We start from the raw sequence: 25,442 nt of genomic DNA, 5'->3' as shown, positions 1-25,442 counted from the left end.
ACAAGATTACATTTTCCTTATTATGAAGGAAAACTCAAATTAGGAATTAATGCTTTAAATTAGAAATGGTCATACCTTTAAACAGCAACACATTGAAAATCATTCAATAACTCCTACCCCATGGAATTCCCATGGGAGCAAGAAGGCAAGGGACCAAGACCTACCAAAGAGGAGTTTATAAACAAAATTTAAAAATGAGGAATCCCATCAAGAGTGCAGGGAGTGGACAAAGGGGCATTAGCATCTCAAGTACTTGAAATCATAGAATAAGATGCTGGAGGAGGTCATAAACTAAGTATTTTTAAAACGGTTGAAAGGATAAAAGGGTGTTTACAAAAACTTCTGTTAAGTATAAGACAATATGCAAAATAAATAAATAAACTTGAAAAAGAGCCAAATAGAACATACACTAACCAAAGTTACAGCAATTAAAAAATAGAATAAACATCATACACGGTTTAAACAGCAGACTAAACACAATTTAAGAGAGTGTTCATAAACAAGAAGGTAGATCTGTAAAATATCCAGAAAGGAGCAAAATGCAATGGAAAACACAACTTATAGTGGATATACTGAAAAACCTTGATTTCTGGTGAATGGGAGCTTCAGGGAAGTGACCAGAGACATAGAGTGAGGAGAACTATTAATAGGCAATGTGAAGAATTTTCCAGAATTCTTCTCCTCAAAAATGAGTTTTAAACAGGATAAGTAAAATTTGCTTTTCCGTCGTGGATATCAATTGTTCTCTGATTGAAAATTCAAGTTGTTTCCATTCATCTTATTATAAACAACACCACAGTAAATATTTTTTGTAGCAGATAAATCATTTCGTATAATTTTTGTCTATAGATAAATTTGTAAAAATGAGATGGGTGAGTCAGAGATGGGTATAATTTTAAAAACACAGATAAAAAATAAATATTCTTTTGTTTTATAGCATGAAAGGGCTGGATGCTGAAACTTCAGACATGTTTACTTAGATTTCAAAACACTGAGGGGCTGACATCACTGTTTTCTTCTTTCTTCAAAGCACTCAACACGAAAGACCCAACTCACCATGTGATTTACATATGTCATGTGCTTTGACAATGATGTTGGCAATCCCTCATCCAGGTGAGCATTTTCGTTCTTTTGTTCATAGGCTGTTGTGTGACTCCCAGAACAAAAACCAAACACGATATGATATCAGATATGCCACCATCTCCCCACCTTTAAAAATCATTCTTCAAGATACCCATCAAAAGCTATGTTCTCGGCTCTGGTTACCCTGAACCCCATTTCCCCAAATCAGAATTTGTCACCTTTCCACTTCCTCAGTTCCTTATCCTCACCTAAGCCAACTGCTGACTCTGTTTCTGTATAACCTGCTGCTACCATAGACCACAAGCCTTCTCAAGGCTGGGACTGACCCCCTGTCTTACCCCAGTGCCTGGCTGAGCATCAGCTATGGTACAGCCCAGTAAGCTTTTACAATATTGAACTGAAAATAGAACACAGATATATTGCAGTCCCAAGTCTGAAGCATGGAATATTCCAAAGTTGGCATAAAACAATAAATTAATAAGCCAAAATAAACTTAGGACAATACGCAAAATACTTTTGGGTAAATCTTTAAAGCTTCCAGTGTTCAAGATGAACACTCGAAAGTGTGTTTGGGTGGGAGTAACATTTTTATAGACGATCACCAAATTCTACCTCAGAAACTTCTGACATAGTGGAAATAGAAACCACTTTGAAAAGCCTCTCTCTGGAATGGTGACCATGCAAGTGTTTCCAGCTGCAAGAGACCTCAGTTCTACTGACCTTGATACAGTGGGTGGACTCGGAGAACAGCTCATCATGCAGACCTCCCAGGATGTGAACAGAAAGATCCATCAGGCCAATTATCTATGTGAGGCAACACTGAATTTCCTAGAATTTCTGGATATTTTGCATTTGGTATTATGAAACAAGGATGAAAATATATTAAAAAAATAAAGACATGATGAAAATTTTGTGGAATTTGCTTAAAATTCTCCATACGCTGATACAGTCTACTTGGCCTCTGAGGCTCCAAGTACATGTTCTCTGGGTGAATCAATGCATCTGCCCAGCAAGCAAGCAGCTGTCAGCAGTGGACTTTCTCTCTTCTGGGTTTGCAATCTTGAGGCCCTGTACAACGCCTGAAGCTAATGTGCCCTTGCTGTATACACAGCAATAACAAAGACATCCTCTTCACTTGTAACTTTGCAAGAACAAACTTCCAGGTTAACAAAATGACCTCAATTGATTAAGATTGACAAGATTCTTCCAAATATTCAACATGGTTCATCTTTGTGTATTTTTCTTTGTAGGAGGTGGATCTCTTTGATGAGATGTATATTACAAATCATGGAAGTGTCTGTCCTACACCCTATTTCAAAAGACAAAGATTTGCCTAGGCCTTCTTTGATTCAACTTGAATCAGTAATGAATTAGGAGCATAATTTAGGGCCATACAATGTTGTGTTTAATCCCCAATAAAGTATAATTTTCCAGAAAAACTATCTGGTTAGCAAGAGTGAGAGAATTTTTATGAGCATGGTCATGTAACTTGCACTAGAAGGTACATGATATGTACATTTTCTTTAATGCATTTGAAGTCATGCAGCAACAACTCTTCAAATACTTCATTCCAGAAATAGAGCTTCAGATCATACATTTATATTTCATTAACCCACAAGCGTTTTCATTTCTCATAAAGCTAATGAATTTCTTCCAAAATCGTAAGTCACCTTACCAAATACAAATATGTTGCCACTTGAAGCAATTACCCCAAATGGCTGATTTATACAGCCTCACAAATCATAAATTTCCAGGCAAATAAATCATTTTTCATTTGGTTTCAACAAAGATAAAATAAGAGTTTTTTTTTCTAAAGGTGCTGACTAAGAAGTTTGTGGCATTTGCTTGAATACTTCATACTTTAATTAAAAAATATATCAATGTGTTTCATTTCCCTGAGAGCAGCAGTATGGTAATAAGTTCTTAACGACTCAGACCTATGCCTTTTTGTGGTTCATTCGGCAATTCTACCCTAGTTTTTTTTTTTTTTTCCTTCTCTAATCAGTAATCAGTACTTTTTGAGGTTTATGTGTACAGTATGTAATTTGATTTTCTTCCCTGGCGAGTTGTTACATAGACTGAATACAGAAATTAAAAGTACATATATTTAGAATCAAGAGAAGCATAATATATGTTTTTGCTGCTTTTCAATGATGAGCCCTATACATTAATCAAGGTAACAGGTTTCAAGCAAAGCATTGCAGTTTTTCCAGCTCAAAGGAAATAACAGCAATTCTTTAATCAGTGTTTCAATGTCAGGTATGGAGCTGGGGCAAAAAACAAAAGCATGTGGTCTCTTAATCTTAATGCAAAAGGGTTGCTCTTTGGTCCCTAACCCTAAAGCCTCAGATAAAGTTGTGATAGGTACTGTCGAATGTATTCATGATGATTATGACATTTAACTCTTGCATTCTTAATTTATTAGTTCTATAAAGGTGTTGCCTTTAAAAAAAGTTAATGTGCCTGTATCTTTAAATGCAGAATCTAGAATCTGTCTTAATAGAAACCACCTGTTGGGTTGATACCAGCTTTGTTAGCTGGGCATTGTTTGTGTGCTCTCTGATTTAATTGCTGTGAAGTGCACCTGGGTTACTATGGCATTAGAACACATTGTGATTTGATTGGAGGTTAGAGACTGAGCAGGTTTCGTGGAATTATAGAATTTTATAATAATCAGAGTGAATTAAACTCCATAGTTATTTATCTCCAATTTCCTTGGTATACAGATGAGGAAACTGAGGCCCACAGAGTAAAGAGAATATATCAAGTTTATCCAGTTTATTGGTTAACAAAACAAAAACAAGAACAGAATGCCTTTGATCGCTAAAACTGAGTGATTTCACATGTGGCTCAAATCCAAGAGCGTTATAAACACCTTTGGACACATTAAGGTTTTTTTTTTTTTTTCCCCCAGCAAACTTCATTCCTGATTTTGAATTTGTATGGGGAGCCAGATTTGTGACTTTCTAATAAAGATGCATTTTAAAAGAAATTAAATGTTTCAAATAATAGCAACAGAGGAGTTTTATGCATCTTTAGGGATCTGATTACTTACTCTAAACAAAACATAATGTGATATGAACAATTTCCACAATTCAAAAGGAAGAATTTCAAGGTCTTGATTTGTTTATTTTTTTAGGAGTTTACTTTTTATAATTTTACTTTATTTTCATCATGATAAGAATGCTTTTTAATCCCCATCACTGACTTCCACAATTTCTCACCCCCCTCCCCTCTGGCAACCACCAGTTTCTTCTCTATAGTTACATGTCTGTATTTTGGTTTCTCTCTCTCTCTCTCTCTCTCTTTTTGCTTTGCTCATTTTTTTTTCAATTCTACATACAAGTGAGATCATATGGTTTTTTTTTCTTTCGCTGCCTTATTTTGCTCAGCATAATACTTTCTAGCTCCATCCATGTTTTTTACAAAAGCCAAGATTTCATTCTTTTTATGGATAAATAATATTCTACTTTATATATATCACATCTTCTTTATCCATTCATCAATCTATGGACACTTGGGCTACTTCTGTACTTTGGCTATTGTAAGTCATGCTGCAATAAACATAGGGGTGCATGTATCCCTTTGAATTAGTGCTTTTGTATTCATTGGGTAAATACCCAGCAGTGTGACTCTTGGATTGTAGGGTAGCTCATTTTTAATTTTTTGAGAAAACTCCATACTATTTTCCACAGTGGCTGCACAAGTTTGCATCCCCATCAACAGTGTAAGAGAGTTCCTTTTCAATTGAACACCAATAAAAAATAAATTTACTTAAAGAAAAAGAGTTCCTTTTCCTCCGCATCTTCCCCAACACTTGTTGTTTCTTGTGTTTTTGATGTTAATCATTCTGACAGATACAAAGTGATATCTCGTTTTAGCTTTGATTTACATTTCCTTGGTAATGAGTGATGTTGAGTATTTTTTCATGTGTCTGTTGGCCAACTGTATGTCTTCTCTGAAGAAATATCTATTCACATCTTCTGCTTATTTTTAAATTAGATTATTTGTTCTTGACTATTGAGTTATATCTGTTCTTTACATATTTTGGATACTAACCCTTTGTTGGATGTGTCACTTGCAAATATCTTCTCCCATTCTGTAGGTTGTCAATGGCCTGATTTAGAAAGAGAAATGGCATTATTTGATATCCGGGAAGATTATTATCTGTGACTCAATTGGATAATACCAGTTCCATTTGCATGGAACTTTCTGATCCACAAAATTCCCTGTCATCCTTACTGTGATGACAATGATAGTGATGATGATGATGAATATGTTAGATGCCATATGTTGTTCTAAGTTGTTTTACTGGTATCTTGTTCAATTGATACTATTGTTATTATTCCTACTTTATAGGTAAACTACTATATGTAAACTTTCTTATTTTATAGGTAAGCCTCTATGATTTTTATACTACTTCATTCAAGTTTGGGCCTGCCTTAAGCACAAGATTACCAGTAAGTTTGTATTCATGTTAGCTATTATTGGGGTATAACTGGAGGGAAATCCAGGCAAGGAAGAAACCTGGCAGGGATCATTTACTCTAACTATACTATACACTAACAAAGCTTCCCAGCTCAGTTGAATGTCAGTATCGTAAAAGGGCAAAGTATCTCTTCCACCAAAGGAGCCTAGGTAACTGCTATCAGCTAGAAAGGAGGGGTTGCCTGAAGCCAGTAGAGATGTCAGCTCCCTGGGGCATTCATCAACTGTGAGGAAGGGGACAGACCCGGGGTAGTGTTTATTATTGAAACTGGAACACTAGCATATCTATAAGGAAGCAGTGGCTTTGGTCAATAGTTAAAGACAATTCTTCTTTAGGCTTAAAAAAAAAAAGTTGAAAGCTCGAAATTAAGTTCTCCCTAGAGTACCCTTTAATGAAGCTATTTTTGTTTTTTGTTTGTTTGTTTGTTTGTTTGTTTTAATTTTTATTTATTTATGATAGTCATAGAGAGAGAAAGAGAGAGAGGCAGAGACATAGGCAGAGGGAGAAGCAGGCTCCATGCACCGGAAGCCCGATGTGGGATTCGATCCCGGGTCTCCAGGATCGCGCCCTGGGCCAAAGGCAGGCGCCAAACCGCTGCGCCACCCAGGGATCCCTATGAAGCTATTTTTGGACCTGAATTTCTTTCAGAATATTTCTCATGCCAACTGACAAAGACAGATCATTAAATATCAGGAATTGTCCTGTGTCTTTTTGCTCTGAGGCACTTCTGAGATGGACAATCTGGTCATATCAAAGTTATCTAAATCATCTCTGGTGAAATTATAATTGATAAAAAGTTGTGCCATTTAATGACATGAGCAAGCATTTGAGATATAAAGAAGCATAATTGGAGACACGCATCCAGCCTGGCTAAGATGTGCGATAAGACCATCAGGTGAACTTTGTTTGCAGCTGATTGAATGTGTCCTTTAGAACCGCATGTTTGATGCCAGCTGACCAGAAGTGGGCTGTTTCTGACCACCAGACATGACAATTGGTCTTTTCTAGCAGAAAGAGACAGTTTTGGAGGTTTCATCTTCTAAATTAACTCTCAGGAATGCAGATAGAAGGAGGAAAAACAGCCTAAGGTTTCCAGACGGTGACCCAAGGCAAAGTCTGTCCAATGAAGACCAGTAACGTGACAAGACTTTAAGCTTTTTAGTCCTTGGGGTCAGTTTTCATTAGTGCATTTATTGGGGTTCTCTCTATTGACTGATCCCCTTTCAGATAATGTTATTAACAATATGCTCCACCAAAGTCAGGTCAAATGAACACAATTTCACCAAGAAATTTTAAGAAAACAATTCCAACTGAGGCAAAGATTTCCACAAGTAAAATCTAATTTTCCCAGGACCAAATAAAGTTAGAAGCTTCAACAAAATCAAAGCAGAAACCCAGCATGTGACCAATCTCTCTGCTGTGGTCCAGGAGCCTCAAGAGGAAAAAAGACATCAGCTGTCTTGATAGATGCTAACTTGTGTTAACATCTTGTGGATCAAGAGCTCTGGTCCGTACCATGGTCAGGGGAGTCACAGCTCCAAATCACAGAAAGTACCTTCTCAACCCAAGAAACTGTTATAATTTAGTTTTATTGATTTACTATAGCAAAGGAGAAACAACATAGATGATTTATGTATTATTATTATTGTTGTTATTATTATTATTATTCAAGGAAGTGAGCATGCAGCTTTGATTGCTGATGAGTTGGGCTCAGAAATTCTTGACCTGGGATACCAGGAGGGGAAACCTTTGGATTGGTTGATATTTTGAACATGAGTGAGTTGAGGTTCTGGGAAAAGGAAACATCATGCAATCAGGATACTCTGCAATTGGTGACGTATAAGTGATGCGAGTAAGAGGTGGTTGGTCCAGTTTCCAGGTGCTGGGAAATAAACTTCACCAAGTCCCCCAGTGCACAGTTCTCTTCTCTTCACTATGGTTTCACATACTGGTTCTGTATTGAAAGAATTTGAGGCAGAGGCTTTCTGCTTTATAAACATTTGCATTATCTCACAGTGCCTAACACAGTGCTGGGGCACACCTGGCACAGATTGATTAGCTGGCGCCACTCACCAGGCCCTCTTTTGAATAAGGTTAGGAGATTTTTCCTAATACTGCTGTTGAGTGGGTTGGTATTTGGCCTTCTCTGCATGTTCCCTGGGACATCCCTCCTTCCTGAATCCCTTGCCTTGTCTGTGGCTGCTGAAGACCTTGCTGCCTCCGCCCCTGTTGTTTCCACTCCCCTACATGCAGGTGATGCGGTACATACCCAGCTGTTGCCACACATGCTCCCTATCTTTGTTTCAGCTCCAGTTCCCACCAGTCACAGTACAATTTCCCCCAACTGCTACGATCCTCACCACAGGAAGACACACAATTGCTTCAGTGAAGTAATTATTGTATTTTACATTAGGGCAGCCATTTTTCAACACAGGTGCATTTAATGGATGAGAGCCACAGCTCTAAAAATGAAACAGGCTATCCCTTTTGATCTGAAATGAACCCACCATGTCTCAAGATAAGGCAAATAAGATTCTGTTCAGCTAACCACTAGAATGTCATGACTTCATCTGGGGGTATGAGACACATGGGCTGGTGGGTTGGTAAAGAAGGCAGCATCATAGACTGTACATAGGACTCAATTGCAGCAATGACCTCAAAGGGCCCCATTCAATACACTGAGTCCAAAAAGTGAGATAAGGTCACAGTAGTCATGGTTTTCAAGGGAAACCATATTATAGGAAGGGACACAGCCAAGGGAGCCCAGGAGATAGGTGGACCATGACTTGTCTTTATTTATTTTTATTTTTTAAGATTTCATTAATTTATTTGAGAAAGAAACCATGAACAGGGACATGGGGCAGATGGAGAAGGAGAAGCAGGCTCCCCGCTGAGCAGGGAGCCTGACATGGGGCTCCACCGCAGGACCCTGGGATCATGACCTGAGCCGAAGGCAGATGCTTAACCAACTGTGCCACCCAGTTGCTCCTGACTTGTCTTCAGAATCTAGACCAGAACCTAGCAAATGGTCACAGGCAGTAAATCCTGCAGATTAAGGACAGGTAAGCAGATCCCAATACCAAGGGAAAAGCTTGACAAGGGCCAGGCAGCGTATCAAAAGCTCAGTTGAGGAACCTGGGATCAGGGCAGGTACTGAGGTGCTAGGTACACACATGAGACGAAGTCAGAGATAAAGACTGGTAGGTGAGGGAGAATAGAGGAAGATATGACTCAGTGAGCAGTGGGTTGGCAAGATTCCCCTCACTTACCCCAGGCAACTGACATTAACACTGACTCAGGGCCTCCTGGCTAGGCAGATGAACTTGCTAAAGCTCCATCTTGTTGGTCAGGACTGGCTGAGGACAAGGTGTGACTTGAGACTCCAGGTAGAAGGCATGACTTATTACAGATTTCATGGGGCTTAGAAGGTAGGAATTCACATTTCAGTGCTGCCATCATTCCTGAAAGTAGCCCAATCAACTTGTAACAGAGATGTTGCTGTTGCAGCTTGGAGGCTCTTGCTCTTAGTGTTGTCATCCAAAGCTCACTTGCAAAAGCTTCCCCACTGAAAAATACCTTACTAGGAGTCTTCACTTCATTTTTGAACCTTCAGTCATCCTAGGGGATTGGGTTGGGGGAGGTATTCTCAGGGGTAATTGGATGGGAACTGAGAAAATGTGTGCAAGCACTTGTGTATCACTTTGCTTGGGCAGTTGGTGGACATGGTCCCTGTGTCAGTCAAGCCTTCCCTAAGGCCCACAGGAAGAGCATGGTATTGTAGGCTGTACTGGCAGGTCCTGGTGCAGGTAAATCTTGTACCAACAAGAGGCAAGGCCTCACCTCCCATAGGCTCTTGCACACTCAGGCACAGGCTCAAACTATCAGCTCTTCCAGAAGAGCAGGACCTCCTCCATCCAGGACAGCTTCAGGAAGGGGAGCTTGAGGTCTCTGGGGCTTCTGCAATCCCACTTTTGTTTCTCTCTCCCACCTTCCTGTGCCATTTCCAGCTGTCTCCCTCTAGTTTATACCCTCTCCTTTTATTTCATCTCCTCACTCCAAGCCTTCTACCCATGCACCCTCCCCCTGCCCTTTCATAACAGACCTGATGACTCACTAAACCCAGAGTTTCAATCATTCACCATCATAAGCCCACTCCTTCATCTGAGACAGGGAATAATTACTTCATCTTCCAATATTCCCCAGAAGTAAGGAGACATATTTTCATTCCCTCTTGATATTGCAGCAAATGAAAGGAAAGAAACTCCTCAGGGGCCAAAAATCAGCTGCCACCTTCATGTCAGGACACTGCCTTACCATGGTCTGTTGGCTTAGCACTCTACTGGATGGCATAGAACTGAAACTCTTCAGAGTTTATGATGGTGACAGAAGATGTTGTAAGACTCTGTAGAATGAATAGTGTTGCATCTACTGTACAGGTGGTATTTAATGCGGAAAGGAAATGTAATTATGGGAATTGTCATGGAAGAGATAGAATATAAGCTGGATTGGGGGCTTAGGCATGTTCTGGGTAGCAGAGAGAAAGGAGGTGAGGACAATTAAGTACAAAGAGAAGAAAGGAAGAATGTAGCTTGCAAGTGGAGAAATGGAAGCTCTATGTTATCGGAGGGAAGCTACAATTTGGAGAACTTAGAGGTTGCTTGATTCTGTAGGGAGGGATTATATAGGACTTTGAAATCAGGAACCGAGTTTAGACCTGGTATGAAGTAAATATGTGAGCAGCAGGGTGTTGAGCAGATCTTCTGGGAAGAGGAACAGCCAGGATACTATGATCCTCATGGAAGGACTTGGGTTTGGAAGGCATCTATGGGGTCTTAAAAGTGAGCTATGCCAAATGGCCCATTAGTGTTCTACAAACATTGACTTTCCAGAGCCGTATTTTTTAAATCTATAATATCAGTAGGTTATTTTTCAAACAAAATCATACTCAGAAACTCATGTTCCATGAAGCAGAGAATGAGAAAAGTCTTGAAGTGGGTGAAAAAGGGGTAGAAGTCAACCACCATGCCCATTTACTCCCTGGTGTCCATGCACATGACCCTCAAGCATCTCCTACAGATATTCTCAGGGCCTCAGAGACCCACCTGGGCTGAGGAGAACCCGGAGCTAGCACATCCTATTCTATTGAGTACACAAGGAAAGAGTGGCTATTGGTGGCTCCTCATGATGACGTTCACTGGGAATGAGCACCTGTCACAGGTATGCCCTGGGACATAAAGCCAGATGATTAGCATGGAAGCTATAGACATGGAGAATGGTAATATAAATACAAGGAAAAGTGTAAAGGTGGCTAAACAAGTGAAGAATCGGAATCCAAGTGTCCAGTGAGCACAAACAAGTGGCACTCGGCCCAAGTTGCTGAAGCCATGTCCTATGTGACCTCTTTGACCTACTCTTGCCTTCCTCCTGTGTATTCCACAGACTGTAGCAACAGAGATAGAATTCTGGAATAGGTATATTTTAATCCCTTCAATGTTTTCTATGGTTCTCATGATCCTCAAACTCTTAAGCTGGCCTCATGGCTTACAAGGACTTCTGCTTTGGACCTGAATAATCCACATGACTCTGGCAATCTTGCCCATGTCATCACCAATCTCAGGTTCTCTTCTCAGCTCCCCTCATGTCTTTGAGTCTCCTCAAATCCCCGCTGCCCCTGTCTTTGTCTCTGCCACACACACACACACACACACACACACACACACACCCCACACTACACACTTTCGTCTCCGTGCTCAGCAATCCTGGCCCGAGTCAGCTGCTCTGTAGGTTTCTCTCCATCTCTTTCTCACTTCAGAGTCTTTGCATGAGGTGGTCCCTCCCTCTGAAGATTTTCACCTTCTTCATCAAGTTAATCCCTACTCATCCTCCAGATACCAGTCCCAGTGCTACGACCTCAGTGAGACCCTCTCTGAACTCTCAACCTCACATGACCCCTCCTAACTTTTGCCAAATCTGTAAAAGCACATGTATCTTTTCCCACCAAATCGGCGTGCCACAGGTATAAGGATCAGCTGCTAGTGCAATACCTGGAACATGGTGAGCACTCATGAACACTGGAAGAAGGAGGGTAGGCAGCAATACCCCAAAGGAGCTACTCTCGCTGTAGGGCTATAATAATCCTGAGAAAAATGAGAAGAGCTGATTGCTTTCATTTAATGAACAGGCATTTATGGAGTTGGTGATGCACAAAAAACATCCTCAGGAAGGTAAAGGTAACTCTGAAGTATTAGTGCTATGTCAGCTAGGATTAAATTTGTTTGCATGTAACATAAAACCTAAGAAAATTATGGCTTAAGCCCAGATGACTTAATTCTTTCATGAGAAAGAAGCAGTCCCAGATTGATGTGGTGGTTCCTCCCCATCTTCAGGGACAAGGTGCTCCCGACCACTGCTCTGGCTTGTCTAAGGTGCCATGCTCATCCCTTGGTCCCACACAGGGACAGGATGGAGGAAGAACAGAAGGGATCCCCTCCCCAAACTTGGATACAACCCCAAAGCCACACAGAACACACTTACGTCCCATGAGTCAGAGCTTAGATAACACGCCACACTGAGCTGAAAGAAAGGCTGGAAATGTGGTGTTTAAAATGGCACATATAGAATTAGGAGTCCTACCAAGGTGTCACTGGCCTTAGGTGCCTTTTGGCCTTGGCAACAACTTCCTGTTCAACAACATTGTGATTTTGCGGCAGGTCTACACCAGAGACAGGATTCTAGAGTCCTACGGTTGACACCACTCTCAAGCGCCAAGCGACAAGGAGCAAAACAGAGCAGAAAATAAAAATGAAAAGAGCACAATAAACAACAGAATGGTGACTAAAAACCTGACATACAGAATCTCACAAAAATAGGAAATGTTTTCCTTCAAAACCTACACTCACCCACAAACACACCTCCTTCAAATTTGGTAGCGTTAAACAAAAACAAAGTCGTGTTTTTGCTGAGATTTTTAAGTCAACATGAAGCACGCCAGAATTCCAAAGAGGAGCAGGATCCGATAAAAAGGCATCACCGGGTCAACTCAGAGCATCATCAGCTGTGAATTCAAAGATTATTGTGCTGCCGAGAGATGCTTCCCAAAGTCTTGGCTGGGAGGGGAAGAAAGCAGGTCATGGATGCGTCCAAGCGGTATTCTTTGCTTCCTGCAACTTTGCTCTGAAGCTGGCCTAGCAGCTGGACTGATTGAGTCCTATCATACATTAATGGAATGGATGACAGAGTGTCAGCAGTGAGGGTGTCATATGTGCAGTATCGCTGGGGCCAGAGGTCTGGGAGATGGAGTGTGATGGGGCCATCTGTCACCCGAGGCAAAGATGTTCTCCAACCTGAGGCTGTGCAAGGCACCTAGGTCTCCACCTGATGTTAGACAGCCTGTTTCTTTATTTGAAAGAAAAATAACTAGGGCTGGGTGCCAGGGAGGAGGCGTTGGCTCCCCACCACAACAGCAGGAAAGCTCATTAGCTTAATCTTCAAGCACTTGCAATTGAAAACAAGGTGGCTCCAGAGAGAAGGACCAAGGCCCGGCTTACAGCTCACCTCCTTCAGCTCCACAGGATTCAGGAAAGCAGAGCACAGGACTCCAGCACAGACTCCAGCCTGGCCCTTCCAGAGATTTCTCTATTCACATCATGCCCTTAGGCCTTAGATGGGCCACCCCTTCCCTGATCACTGGAGCTCAGGGACCACTGTCCCTCCCTGGAATTCTGAGCCATGGTTCTGTACTGGTCGTCTTATTGTTAGAACACCTGCCTCACGCCGTTTCAGTGATTTTATGCGCATATTCCAACTATATTATTGGAACTTAGGCTTATTTATAGTTCTTCCTAAACCCTTCAGAACTAGCGTGCATTTGGCATGTAGTGGTTGTTTGCTTCAGGAAGTTGCGTGGGAGGCTGAATGGACCATTATATTCCATGCTTGTCATCTTCCATCCAAGTCCCCAAAACATCTCCCGATGCTGTCCCTCCAGCAGGCCAGACTTCCCTCAGAGTAGCAGCTCTGCTCAATCCAGGCGGGCTATGGTTCATGGGACCAGCAGACCCACTGGGCACCTCCCTTGGGCTTGAGATGGGCTAGTGTAGGACTTCATCAGGAATAAAGTTGTCTCAATGCTGAACACAACACTTTCTTGCAGTTCCGTTAGCATTCCAGAACCGGCCCGATCAGTGAATGACCTTGTCAAGTTTTGGCAACCTCTGATGCCATCATGAATTGGTGGAACTACAGTTCCTTGGAAGCCCAGAGCAGCCTTTTGCTCATCAGCTGTGTCCCAGCATCTAAATTATCTCAAGGACTTCTTGCCTCCAAAGCCTACACCCTTGGTAAGAAATGAGGTCACTTCCTCATGCACAGTTTCTAGCAGACTCGCTGTCATCATTTGCATAAGAAGACTGCATAGCAAGACTTCAGGCTAATTCTGGGGGGAATTTAGGGGAACGAGGAGCTGCCACCGCAGTGTATTGGAAGATACTGCCATGAGCCATTCACAGCCTCAGAAGGCTTCAGTGGCATGCCTTCCTGTGCAGCATGGCAGCCTGAGTATCTGCCTGAACGCAGATGGCCAGGTTGAAATGAAACATCAACCTGGCAAGAGCTCTTCTTTCTGTTCAGTGAAATTCTACTGCTATGTGTACAGGGAGATTTATGGCTTCTCTGATGGGCCAACATGCTATCACCTTTCCAAAGTAAGATTCTTTAGACACAGCCAACAGAGAATGTTCTCGTGACGGACATGCAGGGCGATGGGCAGCTCTGAGTGCTCCGGTGCCCTGGCCAGCAAGGACCTTCTGTCCCACAGTTCGCTAGAGTCTCACTGTGCCTCGGGACCATTTAAGTAGACAGGTGGTAGGGGTGGGGAGTGGAGGAAGAAGACTTAAGATTTGGTATCTCGGGCCTTCCAAGCTGTCAGCAAATGAAAAGCCCTGAGAAAATGTAAAAATGGAGGGAATTGGCTGAAATCAAGCAGGGACCAAACTCAGATTGCAAAGCCAAAGTTACCTGCTATTTTTGGTGTTGTTCTGTTTTCCCTACTTAAGAGTGGGACTAGTGATGTGTTAATGGGGGAAGGCGGTGATCAGGGGAGAAGAGGATTCTGTAGAGATGAATGGAAATATACTAAATTTCCCCAAATTATCTTAATAGGAACATTTTGAGTCACTAAGAGACTATCATGGAGCAGAGGGAGAATTCTGTTCTTCCCTAGAAGTCTGTGTAAGCACTGATTTGGAGACATGACAAGAAAGATCTTTCCATAAAATTAAAAAAGCAGACAACAACAATAAATTTTCCAAACAGGACATTTTCCTGAGTGAAACAGAGAGCAGCCAGAGACGGGGGATCCCAGCCCTCCCTTGGTAAGGGCTGGTGTCTACACAGACCCCATTGGAAGGACTCTTGCATTGAGTAGGCGGGGGGGGGACTCTAAGTTCAAGAGACCCATACCGCCTCTGTGGGTTTACCCACAGTCACCTCTGTGGGTGACTGTGTCACCATGTGGATGTGAATGGACACAGACCTGATGACCTGGATGACACGCACTCAGAACACAGGCCCACCAGCGCAGCATTGTTTCCAACAGGCTAACCCATGAGAGAAACCCAAAAGAAGCAGCCAGCCGTGTTAAAGCCAGTACTCGGTGTCACTCATGAAGGTTATGTCATCCCCTGGAAACTGGCTCATGGATATTTGGGTTTTCTAAGGCTATAGAGCTAGTATATGGGATACTCATGATCTGAACTAGATTGAGTGACCCCAAAACCTACACTCTTATGACTTTTCTACACAGCCCAGTGCAAGCATCCTTTAACCACAGACCAGATGGTCTTTTCTAGGGTCCTTTGTTTTATGGCTTATGTAATAGCAGGAAGTTGCCTTTTTATGTGAGATTAAATGTGATTATTTAATAAAGATTCATTGGGCATCCAGTATTAGAAGAGATCTGGTACAGAAGTGGATGATTTGTGAAAATGTTTAATAGTCTCTGTCCTCTAAGGAGCTCATCAGTGTGTGAGCAACTTAAAGAGAGCAACTGTTGTGTGCTAAACACTGCCCCGGGAACCTACCTGTAATCTGATTTGAGCTTCCCAACACACCCTTGAGGGAGACAATCTTATTACCCAGTTAGATGGGAAGAAACTGAGTATCAAAACACGTGACCCAACGGCACAGGATCACAAGGAAGGAGCGGAGCTGGGATTTACATGCCCATTGGAGTGAGGGCTCAGTGGCACCTGGCCGCAGACGCTCACCCAAGTCAGGAGAGAGAGAGCCTCTACTTCAAAAACAAGCACGCATCACTACGATGTGTCCTCAGCCAAGGGGTGCTTAAGAAACTAGTATGACTGGGTCCTGCTGACACCTTCGAGGTCTGATTAGAGAGCCAAAGGGGGACTTTCCAGAAAATCGCTACTTGCTTCCTGCACTACAGTTGTGGAAGAGCTTTCACAGTTGTCACCTCTTTGGATTTCTCAAGAGCTTAAGAAGTAGCATGGACAACTGCCATGTCACCTCTTGGCCAAGGCAACCAAGGCGTAGTGTGTTCAAGGGACTTGCATGGTTAATTAGATGCTTGATGTCACAAAGCCTTCTCATCGGTTGTCACACCAAACACCGGGTCATCCACCATACTTTGTGCTGAAGGAGCAGGTTTTCCATGGCCTTCTTTTCTATTGCATGTAGGTGCTCGACCTCAGACCCTGGATGAGCACAGCCTCAACTTGATTATGAAGAGGCTTCGGCAGGGGGAGGAGGCACAAGAAAGCCCTTTCTGGTCCCCATCCCTCTTGGTCCTCTGCCTTGTTCCCCTCTGTGCTTCCCGTGGCCATCAAGGCGCTTCTAGTGTCCACTGCCTCAGCTCTCCTGGCCACCCAACAGCATGCCCTCTGCCTCCCCCAGCCTGGCTGGTACCTGCATTTCTCCCCTGCCCATAGCCTTCCTCACAAGTGGTCTGCAAACACGTGGCATGCTTTGGCCATCAGAAACAGCACTGGCCCTGCCCTCTGATGCCTTTGCAGACCCTTCTCCAAAGGGGTCTCAAAGCTGAAGGAGATTTCAGTGTTGCAGGTTATGATCCTAAAAGCATTTCTATGAGGACTTTGCTTTGCTCCAGAGGCAAATCCATTCCTTCCAAACAGGCTGGGCCAGTGCACCACAAAGCACGACCCCCGGTATGTGTAGAAAGCTGACCATGAGCATCATCTGAGCCACTCCCACTTTGTCTCCCTGTCCTCTATCTACTTTCTCTCTGGCCCTCAAAATCCACCCTGGGCTTCAGGATTCCACCCAGGCCCACCAGCTCTGAGAAGCTTCTCCTGCTCCCCCACCCCTGGGCACACCCCTCCACACCTTGCACACCCCACAGGATTGGGCAGAGAGGCTTCTAACCCCAATTTCCTACCTCTCAGCTGTTGACCTCGGGCAACATGAAGGTCCAACATCTGTTTTAGTGTGTCAATTGGAGGGACTCCACGTCTCTCCCAGAGGTCTTTTAGGGAGTAAATGAGAAGGTAGTAACCGAGATCATAAACACGGCCCGTGTGCACTGGCAGCTGCCTGGCACGGCTGTGCGCAATCTGCACACATTGTTTTGCACCATCCTCTGAGGTCAGTCCCAGGGCTACACCACGTCTATCACGGGGTGAGGTACCTAAACTCCTCTCCATGGCAATTATTGGGGATTTTTATTAGTTTCATAAATACCTGACCTGGAGTTTTTTTGTTACCACTGCCTGTATGTTAGTCTTGTTTCCTCAAACAGCAGCAGCTCTTTCAGGAGGAAGTCTTGGGCTTCCCAGTGCATCTTTGGTGCCTTGAGTATCCCTGCGGTGCCACACAGTTACAGATCGACAGGAAGGGGGGAAGTGTGCAGAATAACATCCAGGAAGAATTCGTACCGAGGCTTTGTACAGAAGACCTCTTAATGGGTTTATCTTGGCGAGTCAGAACAAACGCTGCAATACTGGTTATCCCGTTACTAGCTCCAGAGTCTTAGAAAAAGAAGGTGATCTTTCAGAGCCACAGGGTTCTCCTTGGTTGGGTGGGGGACGCAGAAATACCAACCAAACAATGGTATAGGGAGTTTGAATGAGGGCGAAGAAAAGCCTACTTATTAAAGGCCCTGCACAGTATCTGCCGTAGGTGTCTGGCCACACTCAAATTGAGTGAATCTGAATTTCCTGCTTCCTGACTGTTTGCTACAAAGTGATCACTCATTTGTAAGGAACCAAGATGGAAAGGGATGGGTCAGAGGTAGACTCCCACCGTTGAGGGACCTCACTTGAAGACAGATGGTGCTGTGAATAGGGCAGAGAGCAGGGCCCATCAGAACAGGGAGAGGGTCCTGAAGCTGGCACCCGGACCGCAGGGGGCAGATGACTAGGATGGGGCTGGCCCTGGGCCACAGCTTTGCCACCATGGGAAGGAGCTTGAGATTCCAACAAAAGTTACATCTAGTAAGAGAAAAGGGAATATAGAGAGGGATTCCCGTGTCCTCACTGGAAAGAGGGGGCTGATGTCGTAGTGCCCCAGGGTGGCACTGGCCAGTACTTGAGGTAATGGGATAATCACGCCGAGCCTCTGGGACAGTTCTGAAAGTGGCCCCTGGGTGCCGAGTCCCGGGAAAGCCCCCCTTTTCCAACCCTCCCACCTTTGAGAAAGAGGTCATTTCAGCCTCACTTCGCAAATGAAGCTGGTGATGAGAAGCCAAGGCCAGTGTGTTTTGTCGCTATTAACGCGTGCATAAACCCGTCTTCGTAATTCAACCATGCAAAAGAAGGAGCGTGGCTTTCATGTCCTCACCCTTCCTAGCACCCACCATGTGCTCAGCTCCTGGGACTCTCACTCATTTGTTTAATCAGCCAAACATGATAAGCAAATACAAGTAAAAGGGCAGCAGTGACAACGAACAGCTCCTGATCCCCTAGCATGTTCTAGGCTTTGGGCCGGACCCGAGAGTACAAAACTGAACAAGACAGGTTCTGTGGCATGAAGGAGACCGAAACCTAGTAGCCAAAGGTGTTTTCTATTGGCTATCCCTGCTTTGGGATTGAGGTTTAAAGATTTCTTGACCTTTCATCAACGCGAAAGAAAAAAACACATCTACGCAAACACAGATGGAGGCATTCACTGATGATTAACATCATACCTGGCACATCTGAAATGTGCATTCGAGAAGACATGGAGATAAAACAAACAGACTACAATAGCTGGATTCCATGTTATGAATCACTTATGTGTGTTTTCTTTGCAGGAATGCTCCCTGTTTAGATACTGAGACATATTACAGGTGATCTTAGCCAGTCTGACCAGCCGTTGGGTACATTTTCAGGGCGGCCAAATGGACTGACGCTACTGGCTTTAAGGATAAATAAAAACTAATTTTGCTGCCCTTTTCTACCTTTTGGGCAACAAAGAAATATGTGTGAGGGCTTGCATTTATTTCTCTCAAGGTGCCCCCTCACCTGAGCAGGTCCCTTGTCAGGAGTGACTTCAGCGAGGGTCAGATCCAACAAAGGCCGCTCCCCCCGCCATTGATTCAAGGCCCATTGTAAACAGTCCTTGTTTAAACAAAACCTCTGTGTTAAGGTTAAAGTTTTACTTACTCGAGAGCCATAGCTTCACATTTTGGGTACAGCTAACAGCTTTGTAACCGGTGTTTTCCAGAAACTGTTCACCTCCTGGCCGGGCGTGATGACTAGACTCTCCCATGATAGAATAAAGGATTTTGGAAGGCGTACGTTTGGTTCCTAAATGGGAACACGTTGACTACATTTCATAGCACAGAACAAAGAAGCAAAAAATTCTAAATTCAGGCAATGACATTTTCCCACATAGAATCTGTGTTTAAATATTATTTGTTCATCAAACGTTAGCTCATTTTAAGATGCGTTCACTCTTTGCTCTACGTCTGAAACTGAAATAATAAAATGTGAGTAAATAAAAACTAATTGACAAATACTTCTTGAGAGTATCACAGCCATCAAATTGTCTTTCTTTCCCCCCAAAGCAGAAAAACAGAGCTTATATTATTTTATTCTCGTGATGCTATCTTAATTTTGGGGGGGAAGGTTAAATTATTCTGAAGAGCTATGAACCATCTACATATTTATTCTTTTTAAAGGTTCTGTGGTGTGTTAGCATCTGTATTGCCAGAAAACAAAATTTTCTTCAAAGTTATTCTTGGGCAGGCCTGGGACTCAACCCATATGTCTCAGAGTTAGTTGCAGCTCAAGGCTTTAATTTATGTGACTTGTTCCAAACTTGGCTGCACAGGGTTTCAGTTTGGTGAATGCGTGGCGCCACCTATGGGTGGACTCTGGGAAGTTCACTTTCCTTTATCCGAAGATCATGCATTTCACATTATTGCACAAAATTTATGTTTCGGGGGGCCCTTCCAGATTTCAGAGTGCATGGCTGCAAAAACACTTTTAAAAACCCCAACGTACTATTTCGATGAAATTATGTTCCCTACGATAATCTAAAAGGCTTTATTCTTTCACTATAGGTCTTGGGCTGGGTGATTTAGTGGAAACAGACAAAGAAGTATTTTTTTCATCCCCTCTCGCCTTCCTGTAAAATATTTCCGTTGGTTTTCCTTTCTGAGCCATCTCTCACGGAAATCAAATCCATGTCTGTGTACCAGCCCTTAGAAGAAATGAAGAGCACCGTGCCAGCCCAAGAACAAATACTAATAATAATCGAACACAAACCCAGTGAAGATCACGCTCTACTATTTCTTTCCTCCATTACGTACAGATACACACAATTTAAAGACTAAAAATTCCTGCGGGTAGAAGCTGAGGGAGAATTTCACAGTACATTATTCTCATGCAATAAATATCTCTCAGAAAACACTTTGAGCTCATGATAGCCTTAGAACTTCGATCTTTCTCCTCAAACCACACTGGCCTTGCTATATTAAGGACTTCCTGCCCCCTCCCACCCCCAACAGACTGGAGGCATCAGACTTCAGAGAAGCCCAGAGCTTTGTCCCTTGCATGAAAATTAGGGGAAGTCAACGGAGACGAAAATGCTCTTCCCCTTGGCATTAAATACCCAATGCGTACCTTCCTTTGCATCTTTACAACAAAAATCAGGGCTTGGATGGGAGAGGGAGACAATTTTTAATATTTCTGTGAATTCAGCTGCCCAAATGCTAGCTCTTCTTCCTTTTTTAATCTTCGGTGCAACAAAGAGCAGTTGGGCGGCTATCGATGGTGGGACGCAGCCGTCAACTACCTTGTAAATTAGAAGCTGTGGTTGTAAAACCGGATTTGTATATCACCGGGAGTGGGGAGTGTGTCTGCCTTGTAAATTTAATTAAACAGCAGGTGCAAAAATCAGGTCATATGGCTTTGATGTGCCCCGTGCGAGGGTGACAACTAGACAATGATTCTAATATGAAGAAATTTGCATACATTTGCATTGGATAGCAGAGAGCATGTAGCTCTCACTCACTTTCATATTTCATTTCTAGGAAGTTGAATAAGATTTGAATGAACAGTTTCTATTTAGACATTGCAGAAAAATGCAAGGAAGGCTTTAGCTCGGAATCAGTCCATGAGGACTGAAGGCTAAGATTTCCTGATGCATGCTTAAAAATGCAACTGCCTTTACAGAAAAATGGAGCAGGTAAAAATGGGGAAAAAACAGTGCATATATATATAGTATATTAATATATATATTATTCCATAAATATATATGTGGAATAATAAGAAATATATATATTTCTCTTTTTTAATTTTCACAGGTAATATAACACTGATTGAAATCTTCCTTGCTGGGATCTACCTTGTTGGGGTCTACCCAGGAGGTGTGTCCCTCTTTCTCTCTGCTTTCATAGTCAGTGCCATACATTCTGGGATGGCAAAGAATGGAAAGAAGACTTCACATGCAGCAATTAGCATTTTGCATACTTTTTAAAAGAATGTATTTTCCTGCCTTGCTAGGTAGACCATATCTTTGATAACAGCAAACCAGAATGTTTAGTATAAACACCATCTTTCCACTCCCTGGGATTGCTTGCCCAGGTATTAGAACATGGTAAACAAACAGTCACTGCCAGGAACCAGCATCATCTGGAAGGTGGTGTGGGCAAAGGCTCATAGGGACAGAGGCACAGCAGACCAGCACTGAGCAAAGAGGTCCAGAAGGATTCACCTGTGAGAACTCAGCCCTCTCGTCTCAGTTACAGCAAACCTGCTTCCGAGGTTCCCTGATGCTCACCAATAATTCTTCTACTTCTGTGCCCACATCTCAGGGTATGGAGCTTCTGGTTCCCACCTTTCCAGCCCCTTCATCTCCGAGGGAAGCTAATGTCATCCCAGGCACAGCACATCCGTGTGTTCAACCAGCAATCCTACCTATAAGTTTGTGGAACATGTGAGGTATGATGGCAGAAGGAAAGATGGAACTTTGGGTTTCGGTGTATTTATTTTGGCTATTATTTATTGAAACCAAATCCTACCATACTGCATTTTGGGTACTTCAGGAAAGTCAGCTCTTAATGCACAATTATTTACTTGTGACATCGTATAATTTACTCTTTGTTCGAATTAACTTGCTAACAATTCATGGTGGGTAAAATACCTTACAATATTACCTGCAGGAAATCGCTTGCTCCTACCTTCAAGCATGTTTTTTTTTGGACACCCACCATGCTGAGTTCTACTTGCTTCTGGTGCCATCTTCCCCATTGGCTTACAAACTCTGCGAGGGCAGGAGCTACTTCATTTTGTTCCCTGTGTCCTCAGTATTTACTCCAGTGTCTGATAGGAGTTGAGACGTAGGGTTGACTAAGTGAACCAGTGAAAACATAAATGAAGAACAGGTATACACTAGTCTGGGTAGATGGCACGCACCAGGTGCTAAGGAAAGGGCATAAAGCAAGTACACATGGAACTGGATTGTAAGGGGCATTTGGTCCGCCAGCATGAAGCAGACATGTGCCCAGGCACATGATTCTGGAGCTCAGTGCCCATGGAGGAAAGACCGCCTGCCACCACACTCATCACAAGAGTGGGTGCTGGTGATCGTGACCACTGGGTAAGGGCTGCGATGGTAGTTATGCTGCAGAGTTTGAAAGGAGACACCTACCTGAAGTTCAGCTTGCTATTGTCAACTGCTTTTCCAGGGTTGGGAGAAGGCCAGATAGACGTCCAGTTGTCATGCCAGTGAAGTGTGGGTCATTCAGATTTAACGGCTGTTCCTTGTAGGCCACTTTCTTAACCAAAACAGCATCAATAGAACTGAGGTACACACTTCCTGACGTTGTTTGCTGTCTGCCTCTACCAGAAAATCATGGGTCCCTGGAGGACAGAAAATATCTCTGAAGGTCTACCACAGTGTCTGGCCACGGAATTCATGCACAGTATTTGTGGAAGGCGCACCTAGAGTCGAGTTGAGACAGCAGAACAGCTGACAAATGCCCTTCTGATGCGAGGTATCCTGTATGCATCCACGAGAGACTCCGCAGAGACAAGCCAACCTTTCTCCCCAGAGTCGGACAATGTGCCCATGCTTCTTGGTCTGACCTTCTCTAAAGAGTATTTCCTTCATGGATCACTCTCTTCTGTGGTCCCCACTGTCCCCCACACACATTTCCATCACTGGGCCACATTTGTTTTCCTCCGTTTGCCTCTCCAACTTCATTGCAACACTCCTGAGAACAGGGTCTGGGCATCCTGTGTCTTTGTAACCTCAGTACCTGGTGTGAAAACCAACCCCTGCCAAATGCTTAATAAGCATTGGTAGAATTAACTAGATAAGTGGACTGTGAGGAACTCCATAAGCAAACCTCTCATTTTGCTCTGCTTTTCATGTGGGGATCCTAAAGAAGTTCCTTAATCAGAACTTCTCGCCTGGTGCACGGTGTAGCTCAAATGAATTGAGGGTGGGTCACCTTACTGACTCCTGTGGCCTTCAAAGTGCCAGATGGGGTCTGAGCTGGTGAGAGCCCAGCTGATGGCCTCAACCATGAGCAGCCTCCTTCTTTCCCTGCAGAAGACTGAATATAAATTATTTTCAGAGTCTGTCACGACATGGATAAAGCTAAAAGCTTGAGAGGACTTTCTCTCCCAAGATCAACAATAAGAGACACTACTTAGCACTGTTCCTTCCCGGATGTAAATTCTTTCTGGAAGGCAGCTTCCCCACTGCTTCATCCACACCAGAGGCCTTTGATCTTTTACAGCCACAGCCCCATCCAGCTACCCAGTCTGCCAGCTTATTCCTAGAGAAACAACTCACATTTCCACCTGAAGAAGAAAAGCAGGCATCCAAAGTCTTCAAGACTTTGGTCTACAATGTAGCTAAATCTGAACAACCTAAGCCCGATTTCTGAATCTAAAGCAAATACACAATGCACATATACCCAACTGCCATCACAGCAACATAATTGTGGAAAGCCTGTATTAGAGGAGATCTAGCATTTTTCTTGAAGGGGGACATTCCACACCATTGACAACAACAAAATTAGCTATAAGGCAAATAGCCCTTTACTTCTCACGGTGTCCCAAATGCTGACAATACTGCATAAATCAGAAAGCCTCCTGTGAGATGGCTTTGAGTTACAATCTCCTCCCCTGTCAGAGGGTGGCTGTGGAGATTGTATCACCTGAGAAAATTGTGAGGAAGCGTCCAGCCTTTCCCCAAACATCTGTGGGCAACATCGTGCCTAGTACATGGCAGGTGCCATGCATGAAGGAATGAGCGAATGAATGAATTTATAACCTGTGATTCTCGATGCAGCTCTTGTCTTCTTTGCATTGGTGGATAAGTTCCCTTGACCTTCATTTCAGATGATATAATTGAATTCAATCTGAGCTCTTCCGTCAACACTTCCTCAATCCTGTCTTAAGAGCCCGCCTACCCAATTACAGCAGGCCACCTGATGCTTCCTGGGGCTCTCGGGAGGCTAGTGACATCTGGAAAGCTCTTGAAGGTGCATACATGCAGGCCCTCTCCACTGTGACAGAGGGGAGGACATGTATTGTGCATCACACACGTTGGTGATGGCTGCAAAATTTCTCAGTGGAGGCGCAGACAATTATGAGAGTCTTTAGTGGGGCAGGTCCTAATGAGCTGAAAGTCAATGCATTTCTAGAGGAAAGACAGATTTTGAAGAGAGTCTGGCACCCTAAGGAATTCTGCTAGTCTTGCAACGCTAATGCTACCCTAAGGCTTTGCTGGCAAATGCTTGCTCTGAGAGCCACATTTCCAAGACAAGTCAAATCCTGCCACCATGCTCACTTCCAGTCTTTCTTGTCATCCTCTGCTTTCAACTGTCTCCTAAGATAGCACACGCACACTCGATGGGCTGTTTGATGCAAGACGATGATTATCCCTATTATCCTTCACCAAGTGCTATGGTTTTGGGGAGCTGGTTTCCCCGTTCTTTCCACAGTGATTTCCAACAGGTATCTTCCAGGCAAATAGCTACCCATATACTCTAGGGCCTCCCTCAACCCTGCAACTCTGTGACACACAGCTCCACCCTCTCAAGCTCTCTTTGCTGTTTTGAAACCTTTAAAATTAAACTGTGAAGTCATTTTTTATAACTTAGTTCATTATTAAAATTTAAAAAGTGACATAGATTTTTTTTTTTTTAACACCAGCTTACTTTATACTCAGTGCTCTTTCTCCACATGATGAGGAGGTGGGGTGGCATGGCTGCAAGGAGATTATGGATTGGAAAGATGGGTGTGTGTGGGAATAGGAGGACAGGCATTCCCTCTGCTCAGCCCCTCGGGTGGTCCTGGTCTCAGATGTGTCCCCCGCACTACACGCGCATGGCCGTGCCCCAGGGAGACAGGCTGCCTTCTCCCCTTTGACTTGCCGTCACTAGCCTTGGTGTCTC

General features: G+C 43.5%; 1 long non-coding RNA gene across 1 annotated transcript; it reads left to right on the top strand.

The window, feature by feature from the left end:
* The first annotated feature begins 5,494 nt into the window (after positions 1-5,494).
* Positions 5,495-15,273, top strand: LOC118351217 (uncharacterized). The gene is made up of 3 exons (XR_004806302.2): positions 5,495-5,543; positions 13,725-13,911; positions 14,732-15,273. It is a non-coding gene; the product is annotated as an uncharacterized LOC118351217 (long non-coding RNA).
* The last annotated feature ends 10,169 nt before the right edge of the window (positions 15,274-25,442 follow it).

This window comes from Canis lupus, chromosome 17 (assembly GCF_003254725.2).
Source record: "Canis lupus dingo isolate Sandy chromosome 17, ASM325472v2, whole genome shotgun sequence".
Taxonomy (NCBI): domain Eukaryota; kingdom Metazoa; phylum Chordata; class Mammalia; order Carnivora; family Canidae; genus Canis; species Canis lupus.
The sequence above is the reverse complement of the archived record's forward strand: the minus strand, read 5'-3'. Positions and strand labels throughout refer to the sequence as shown.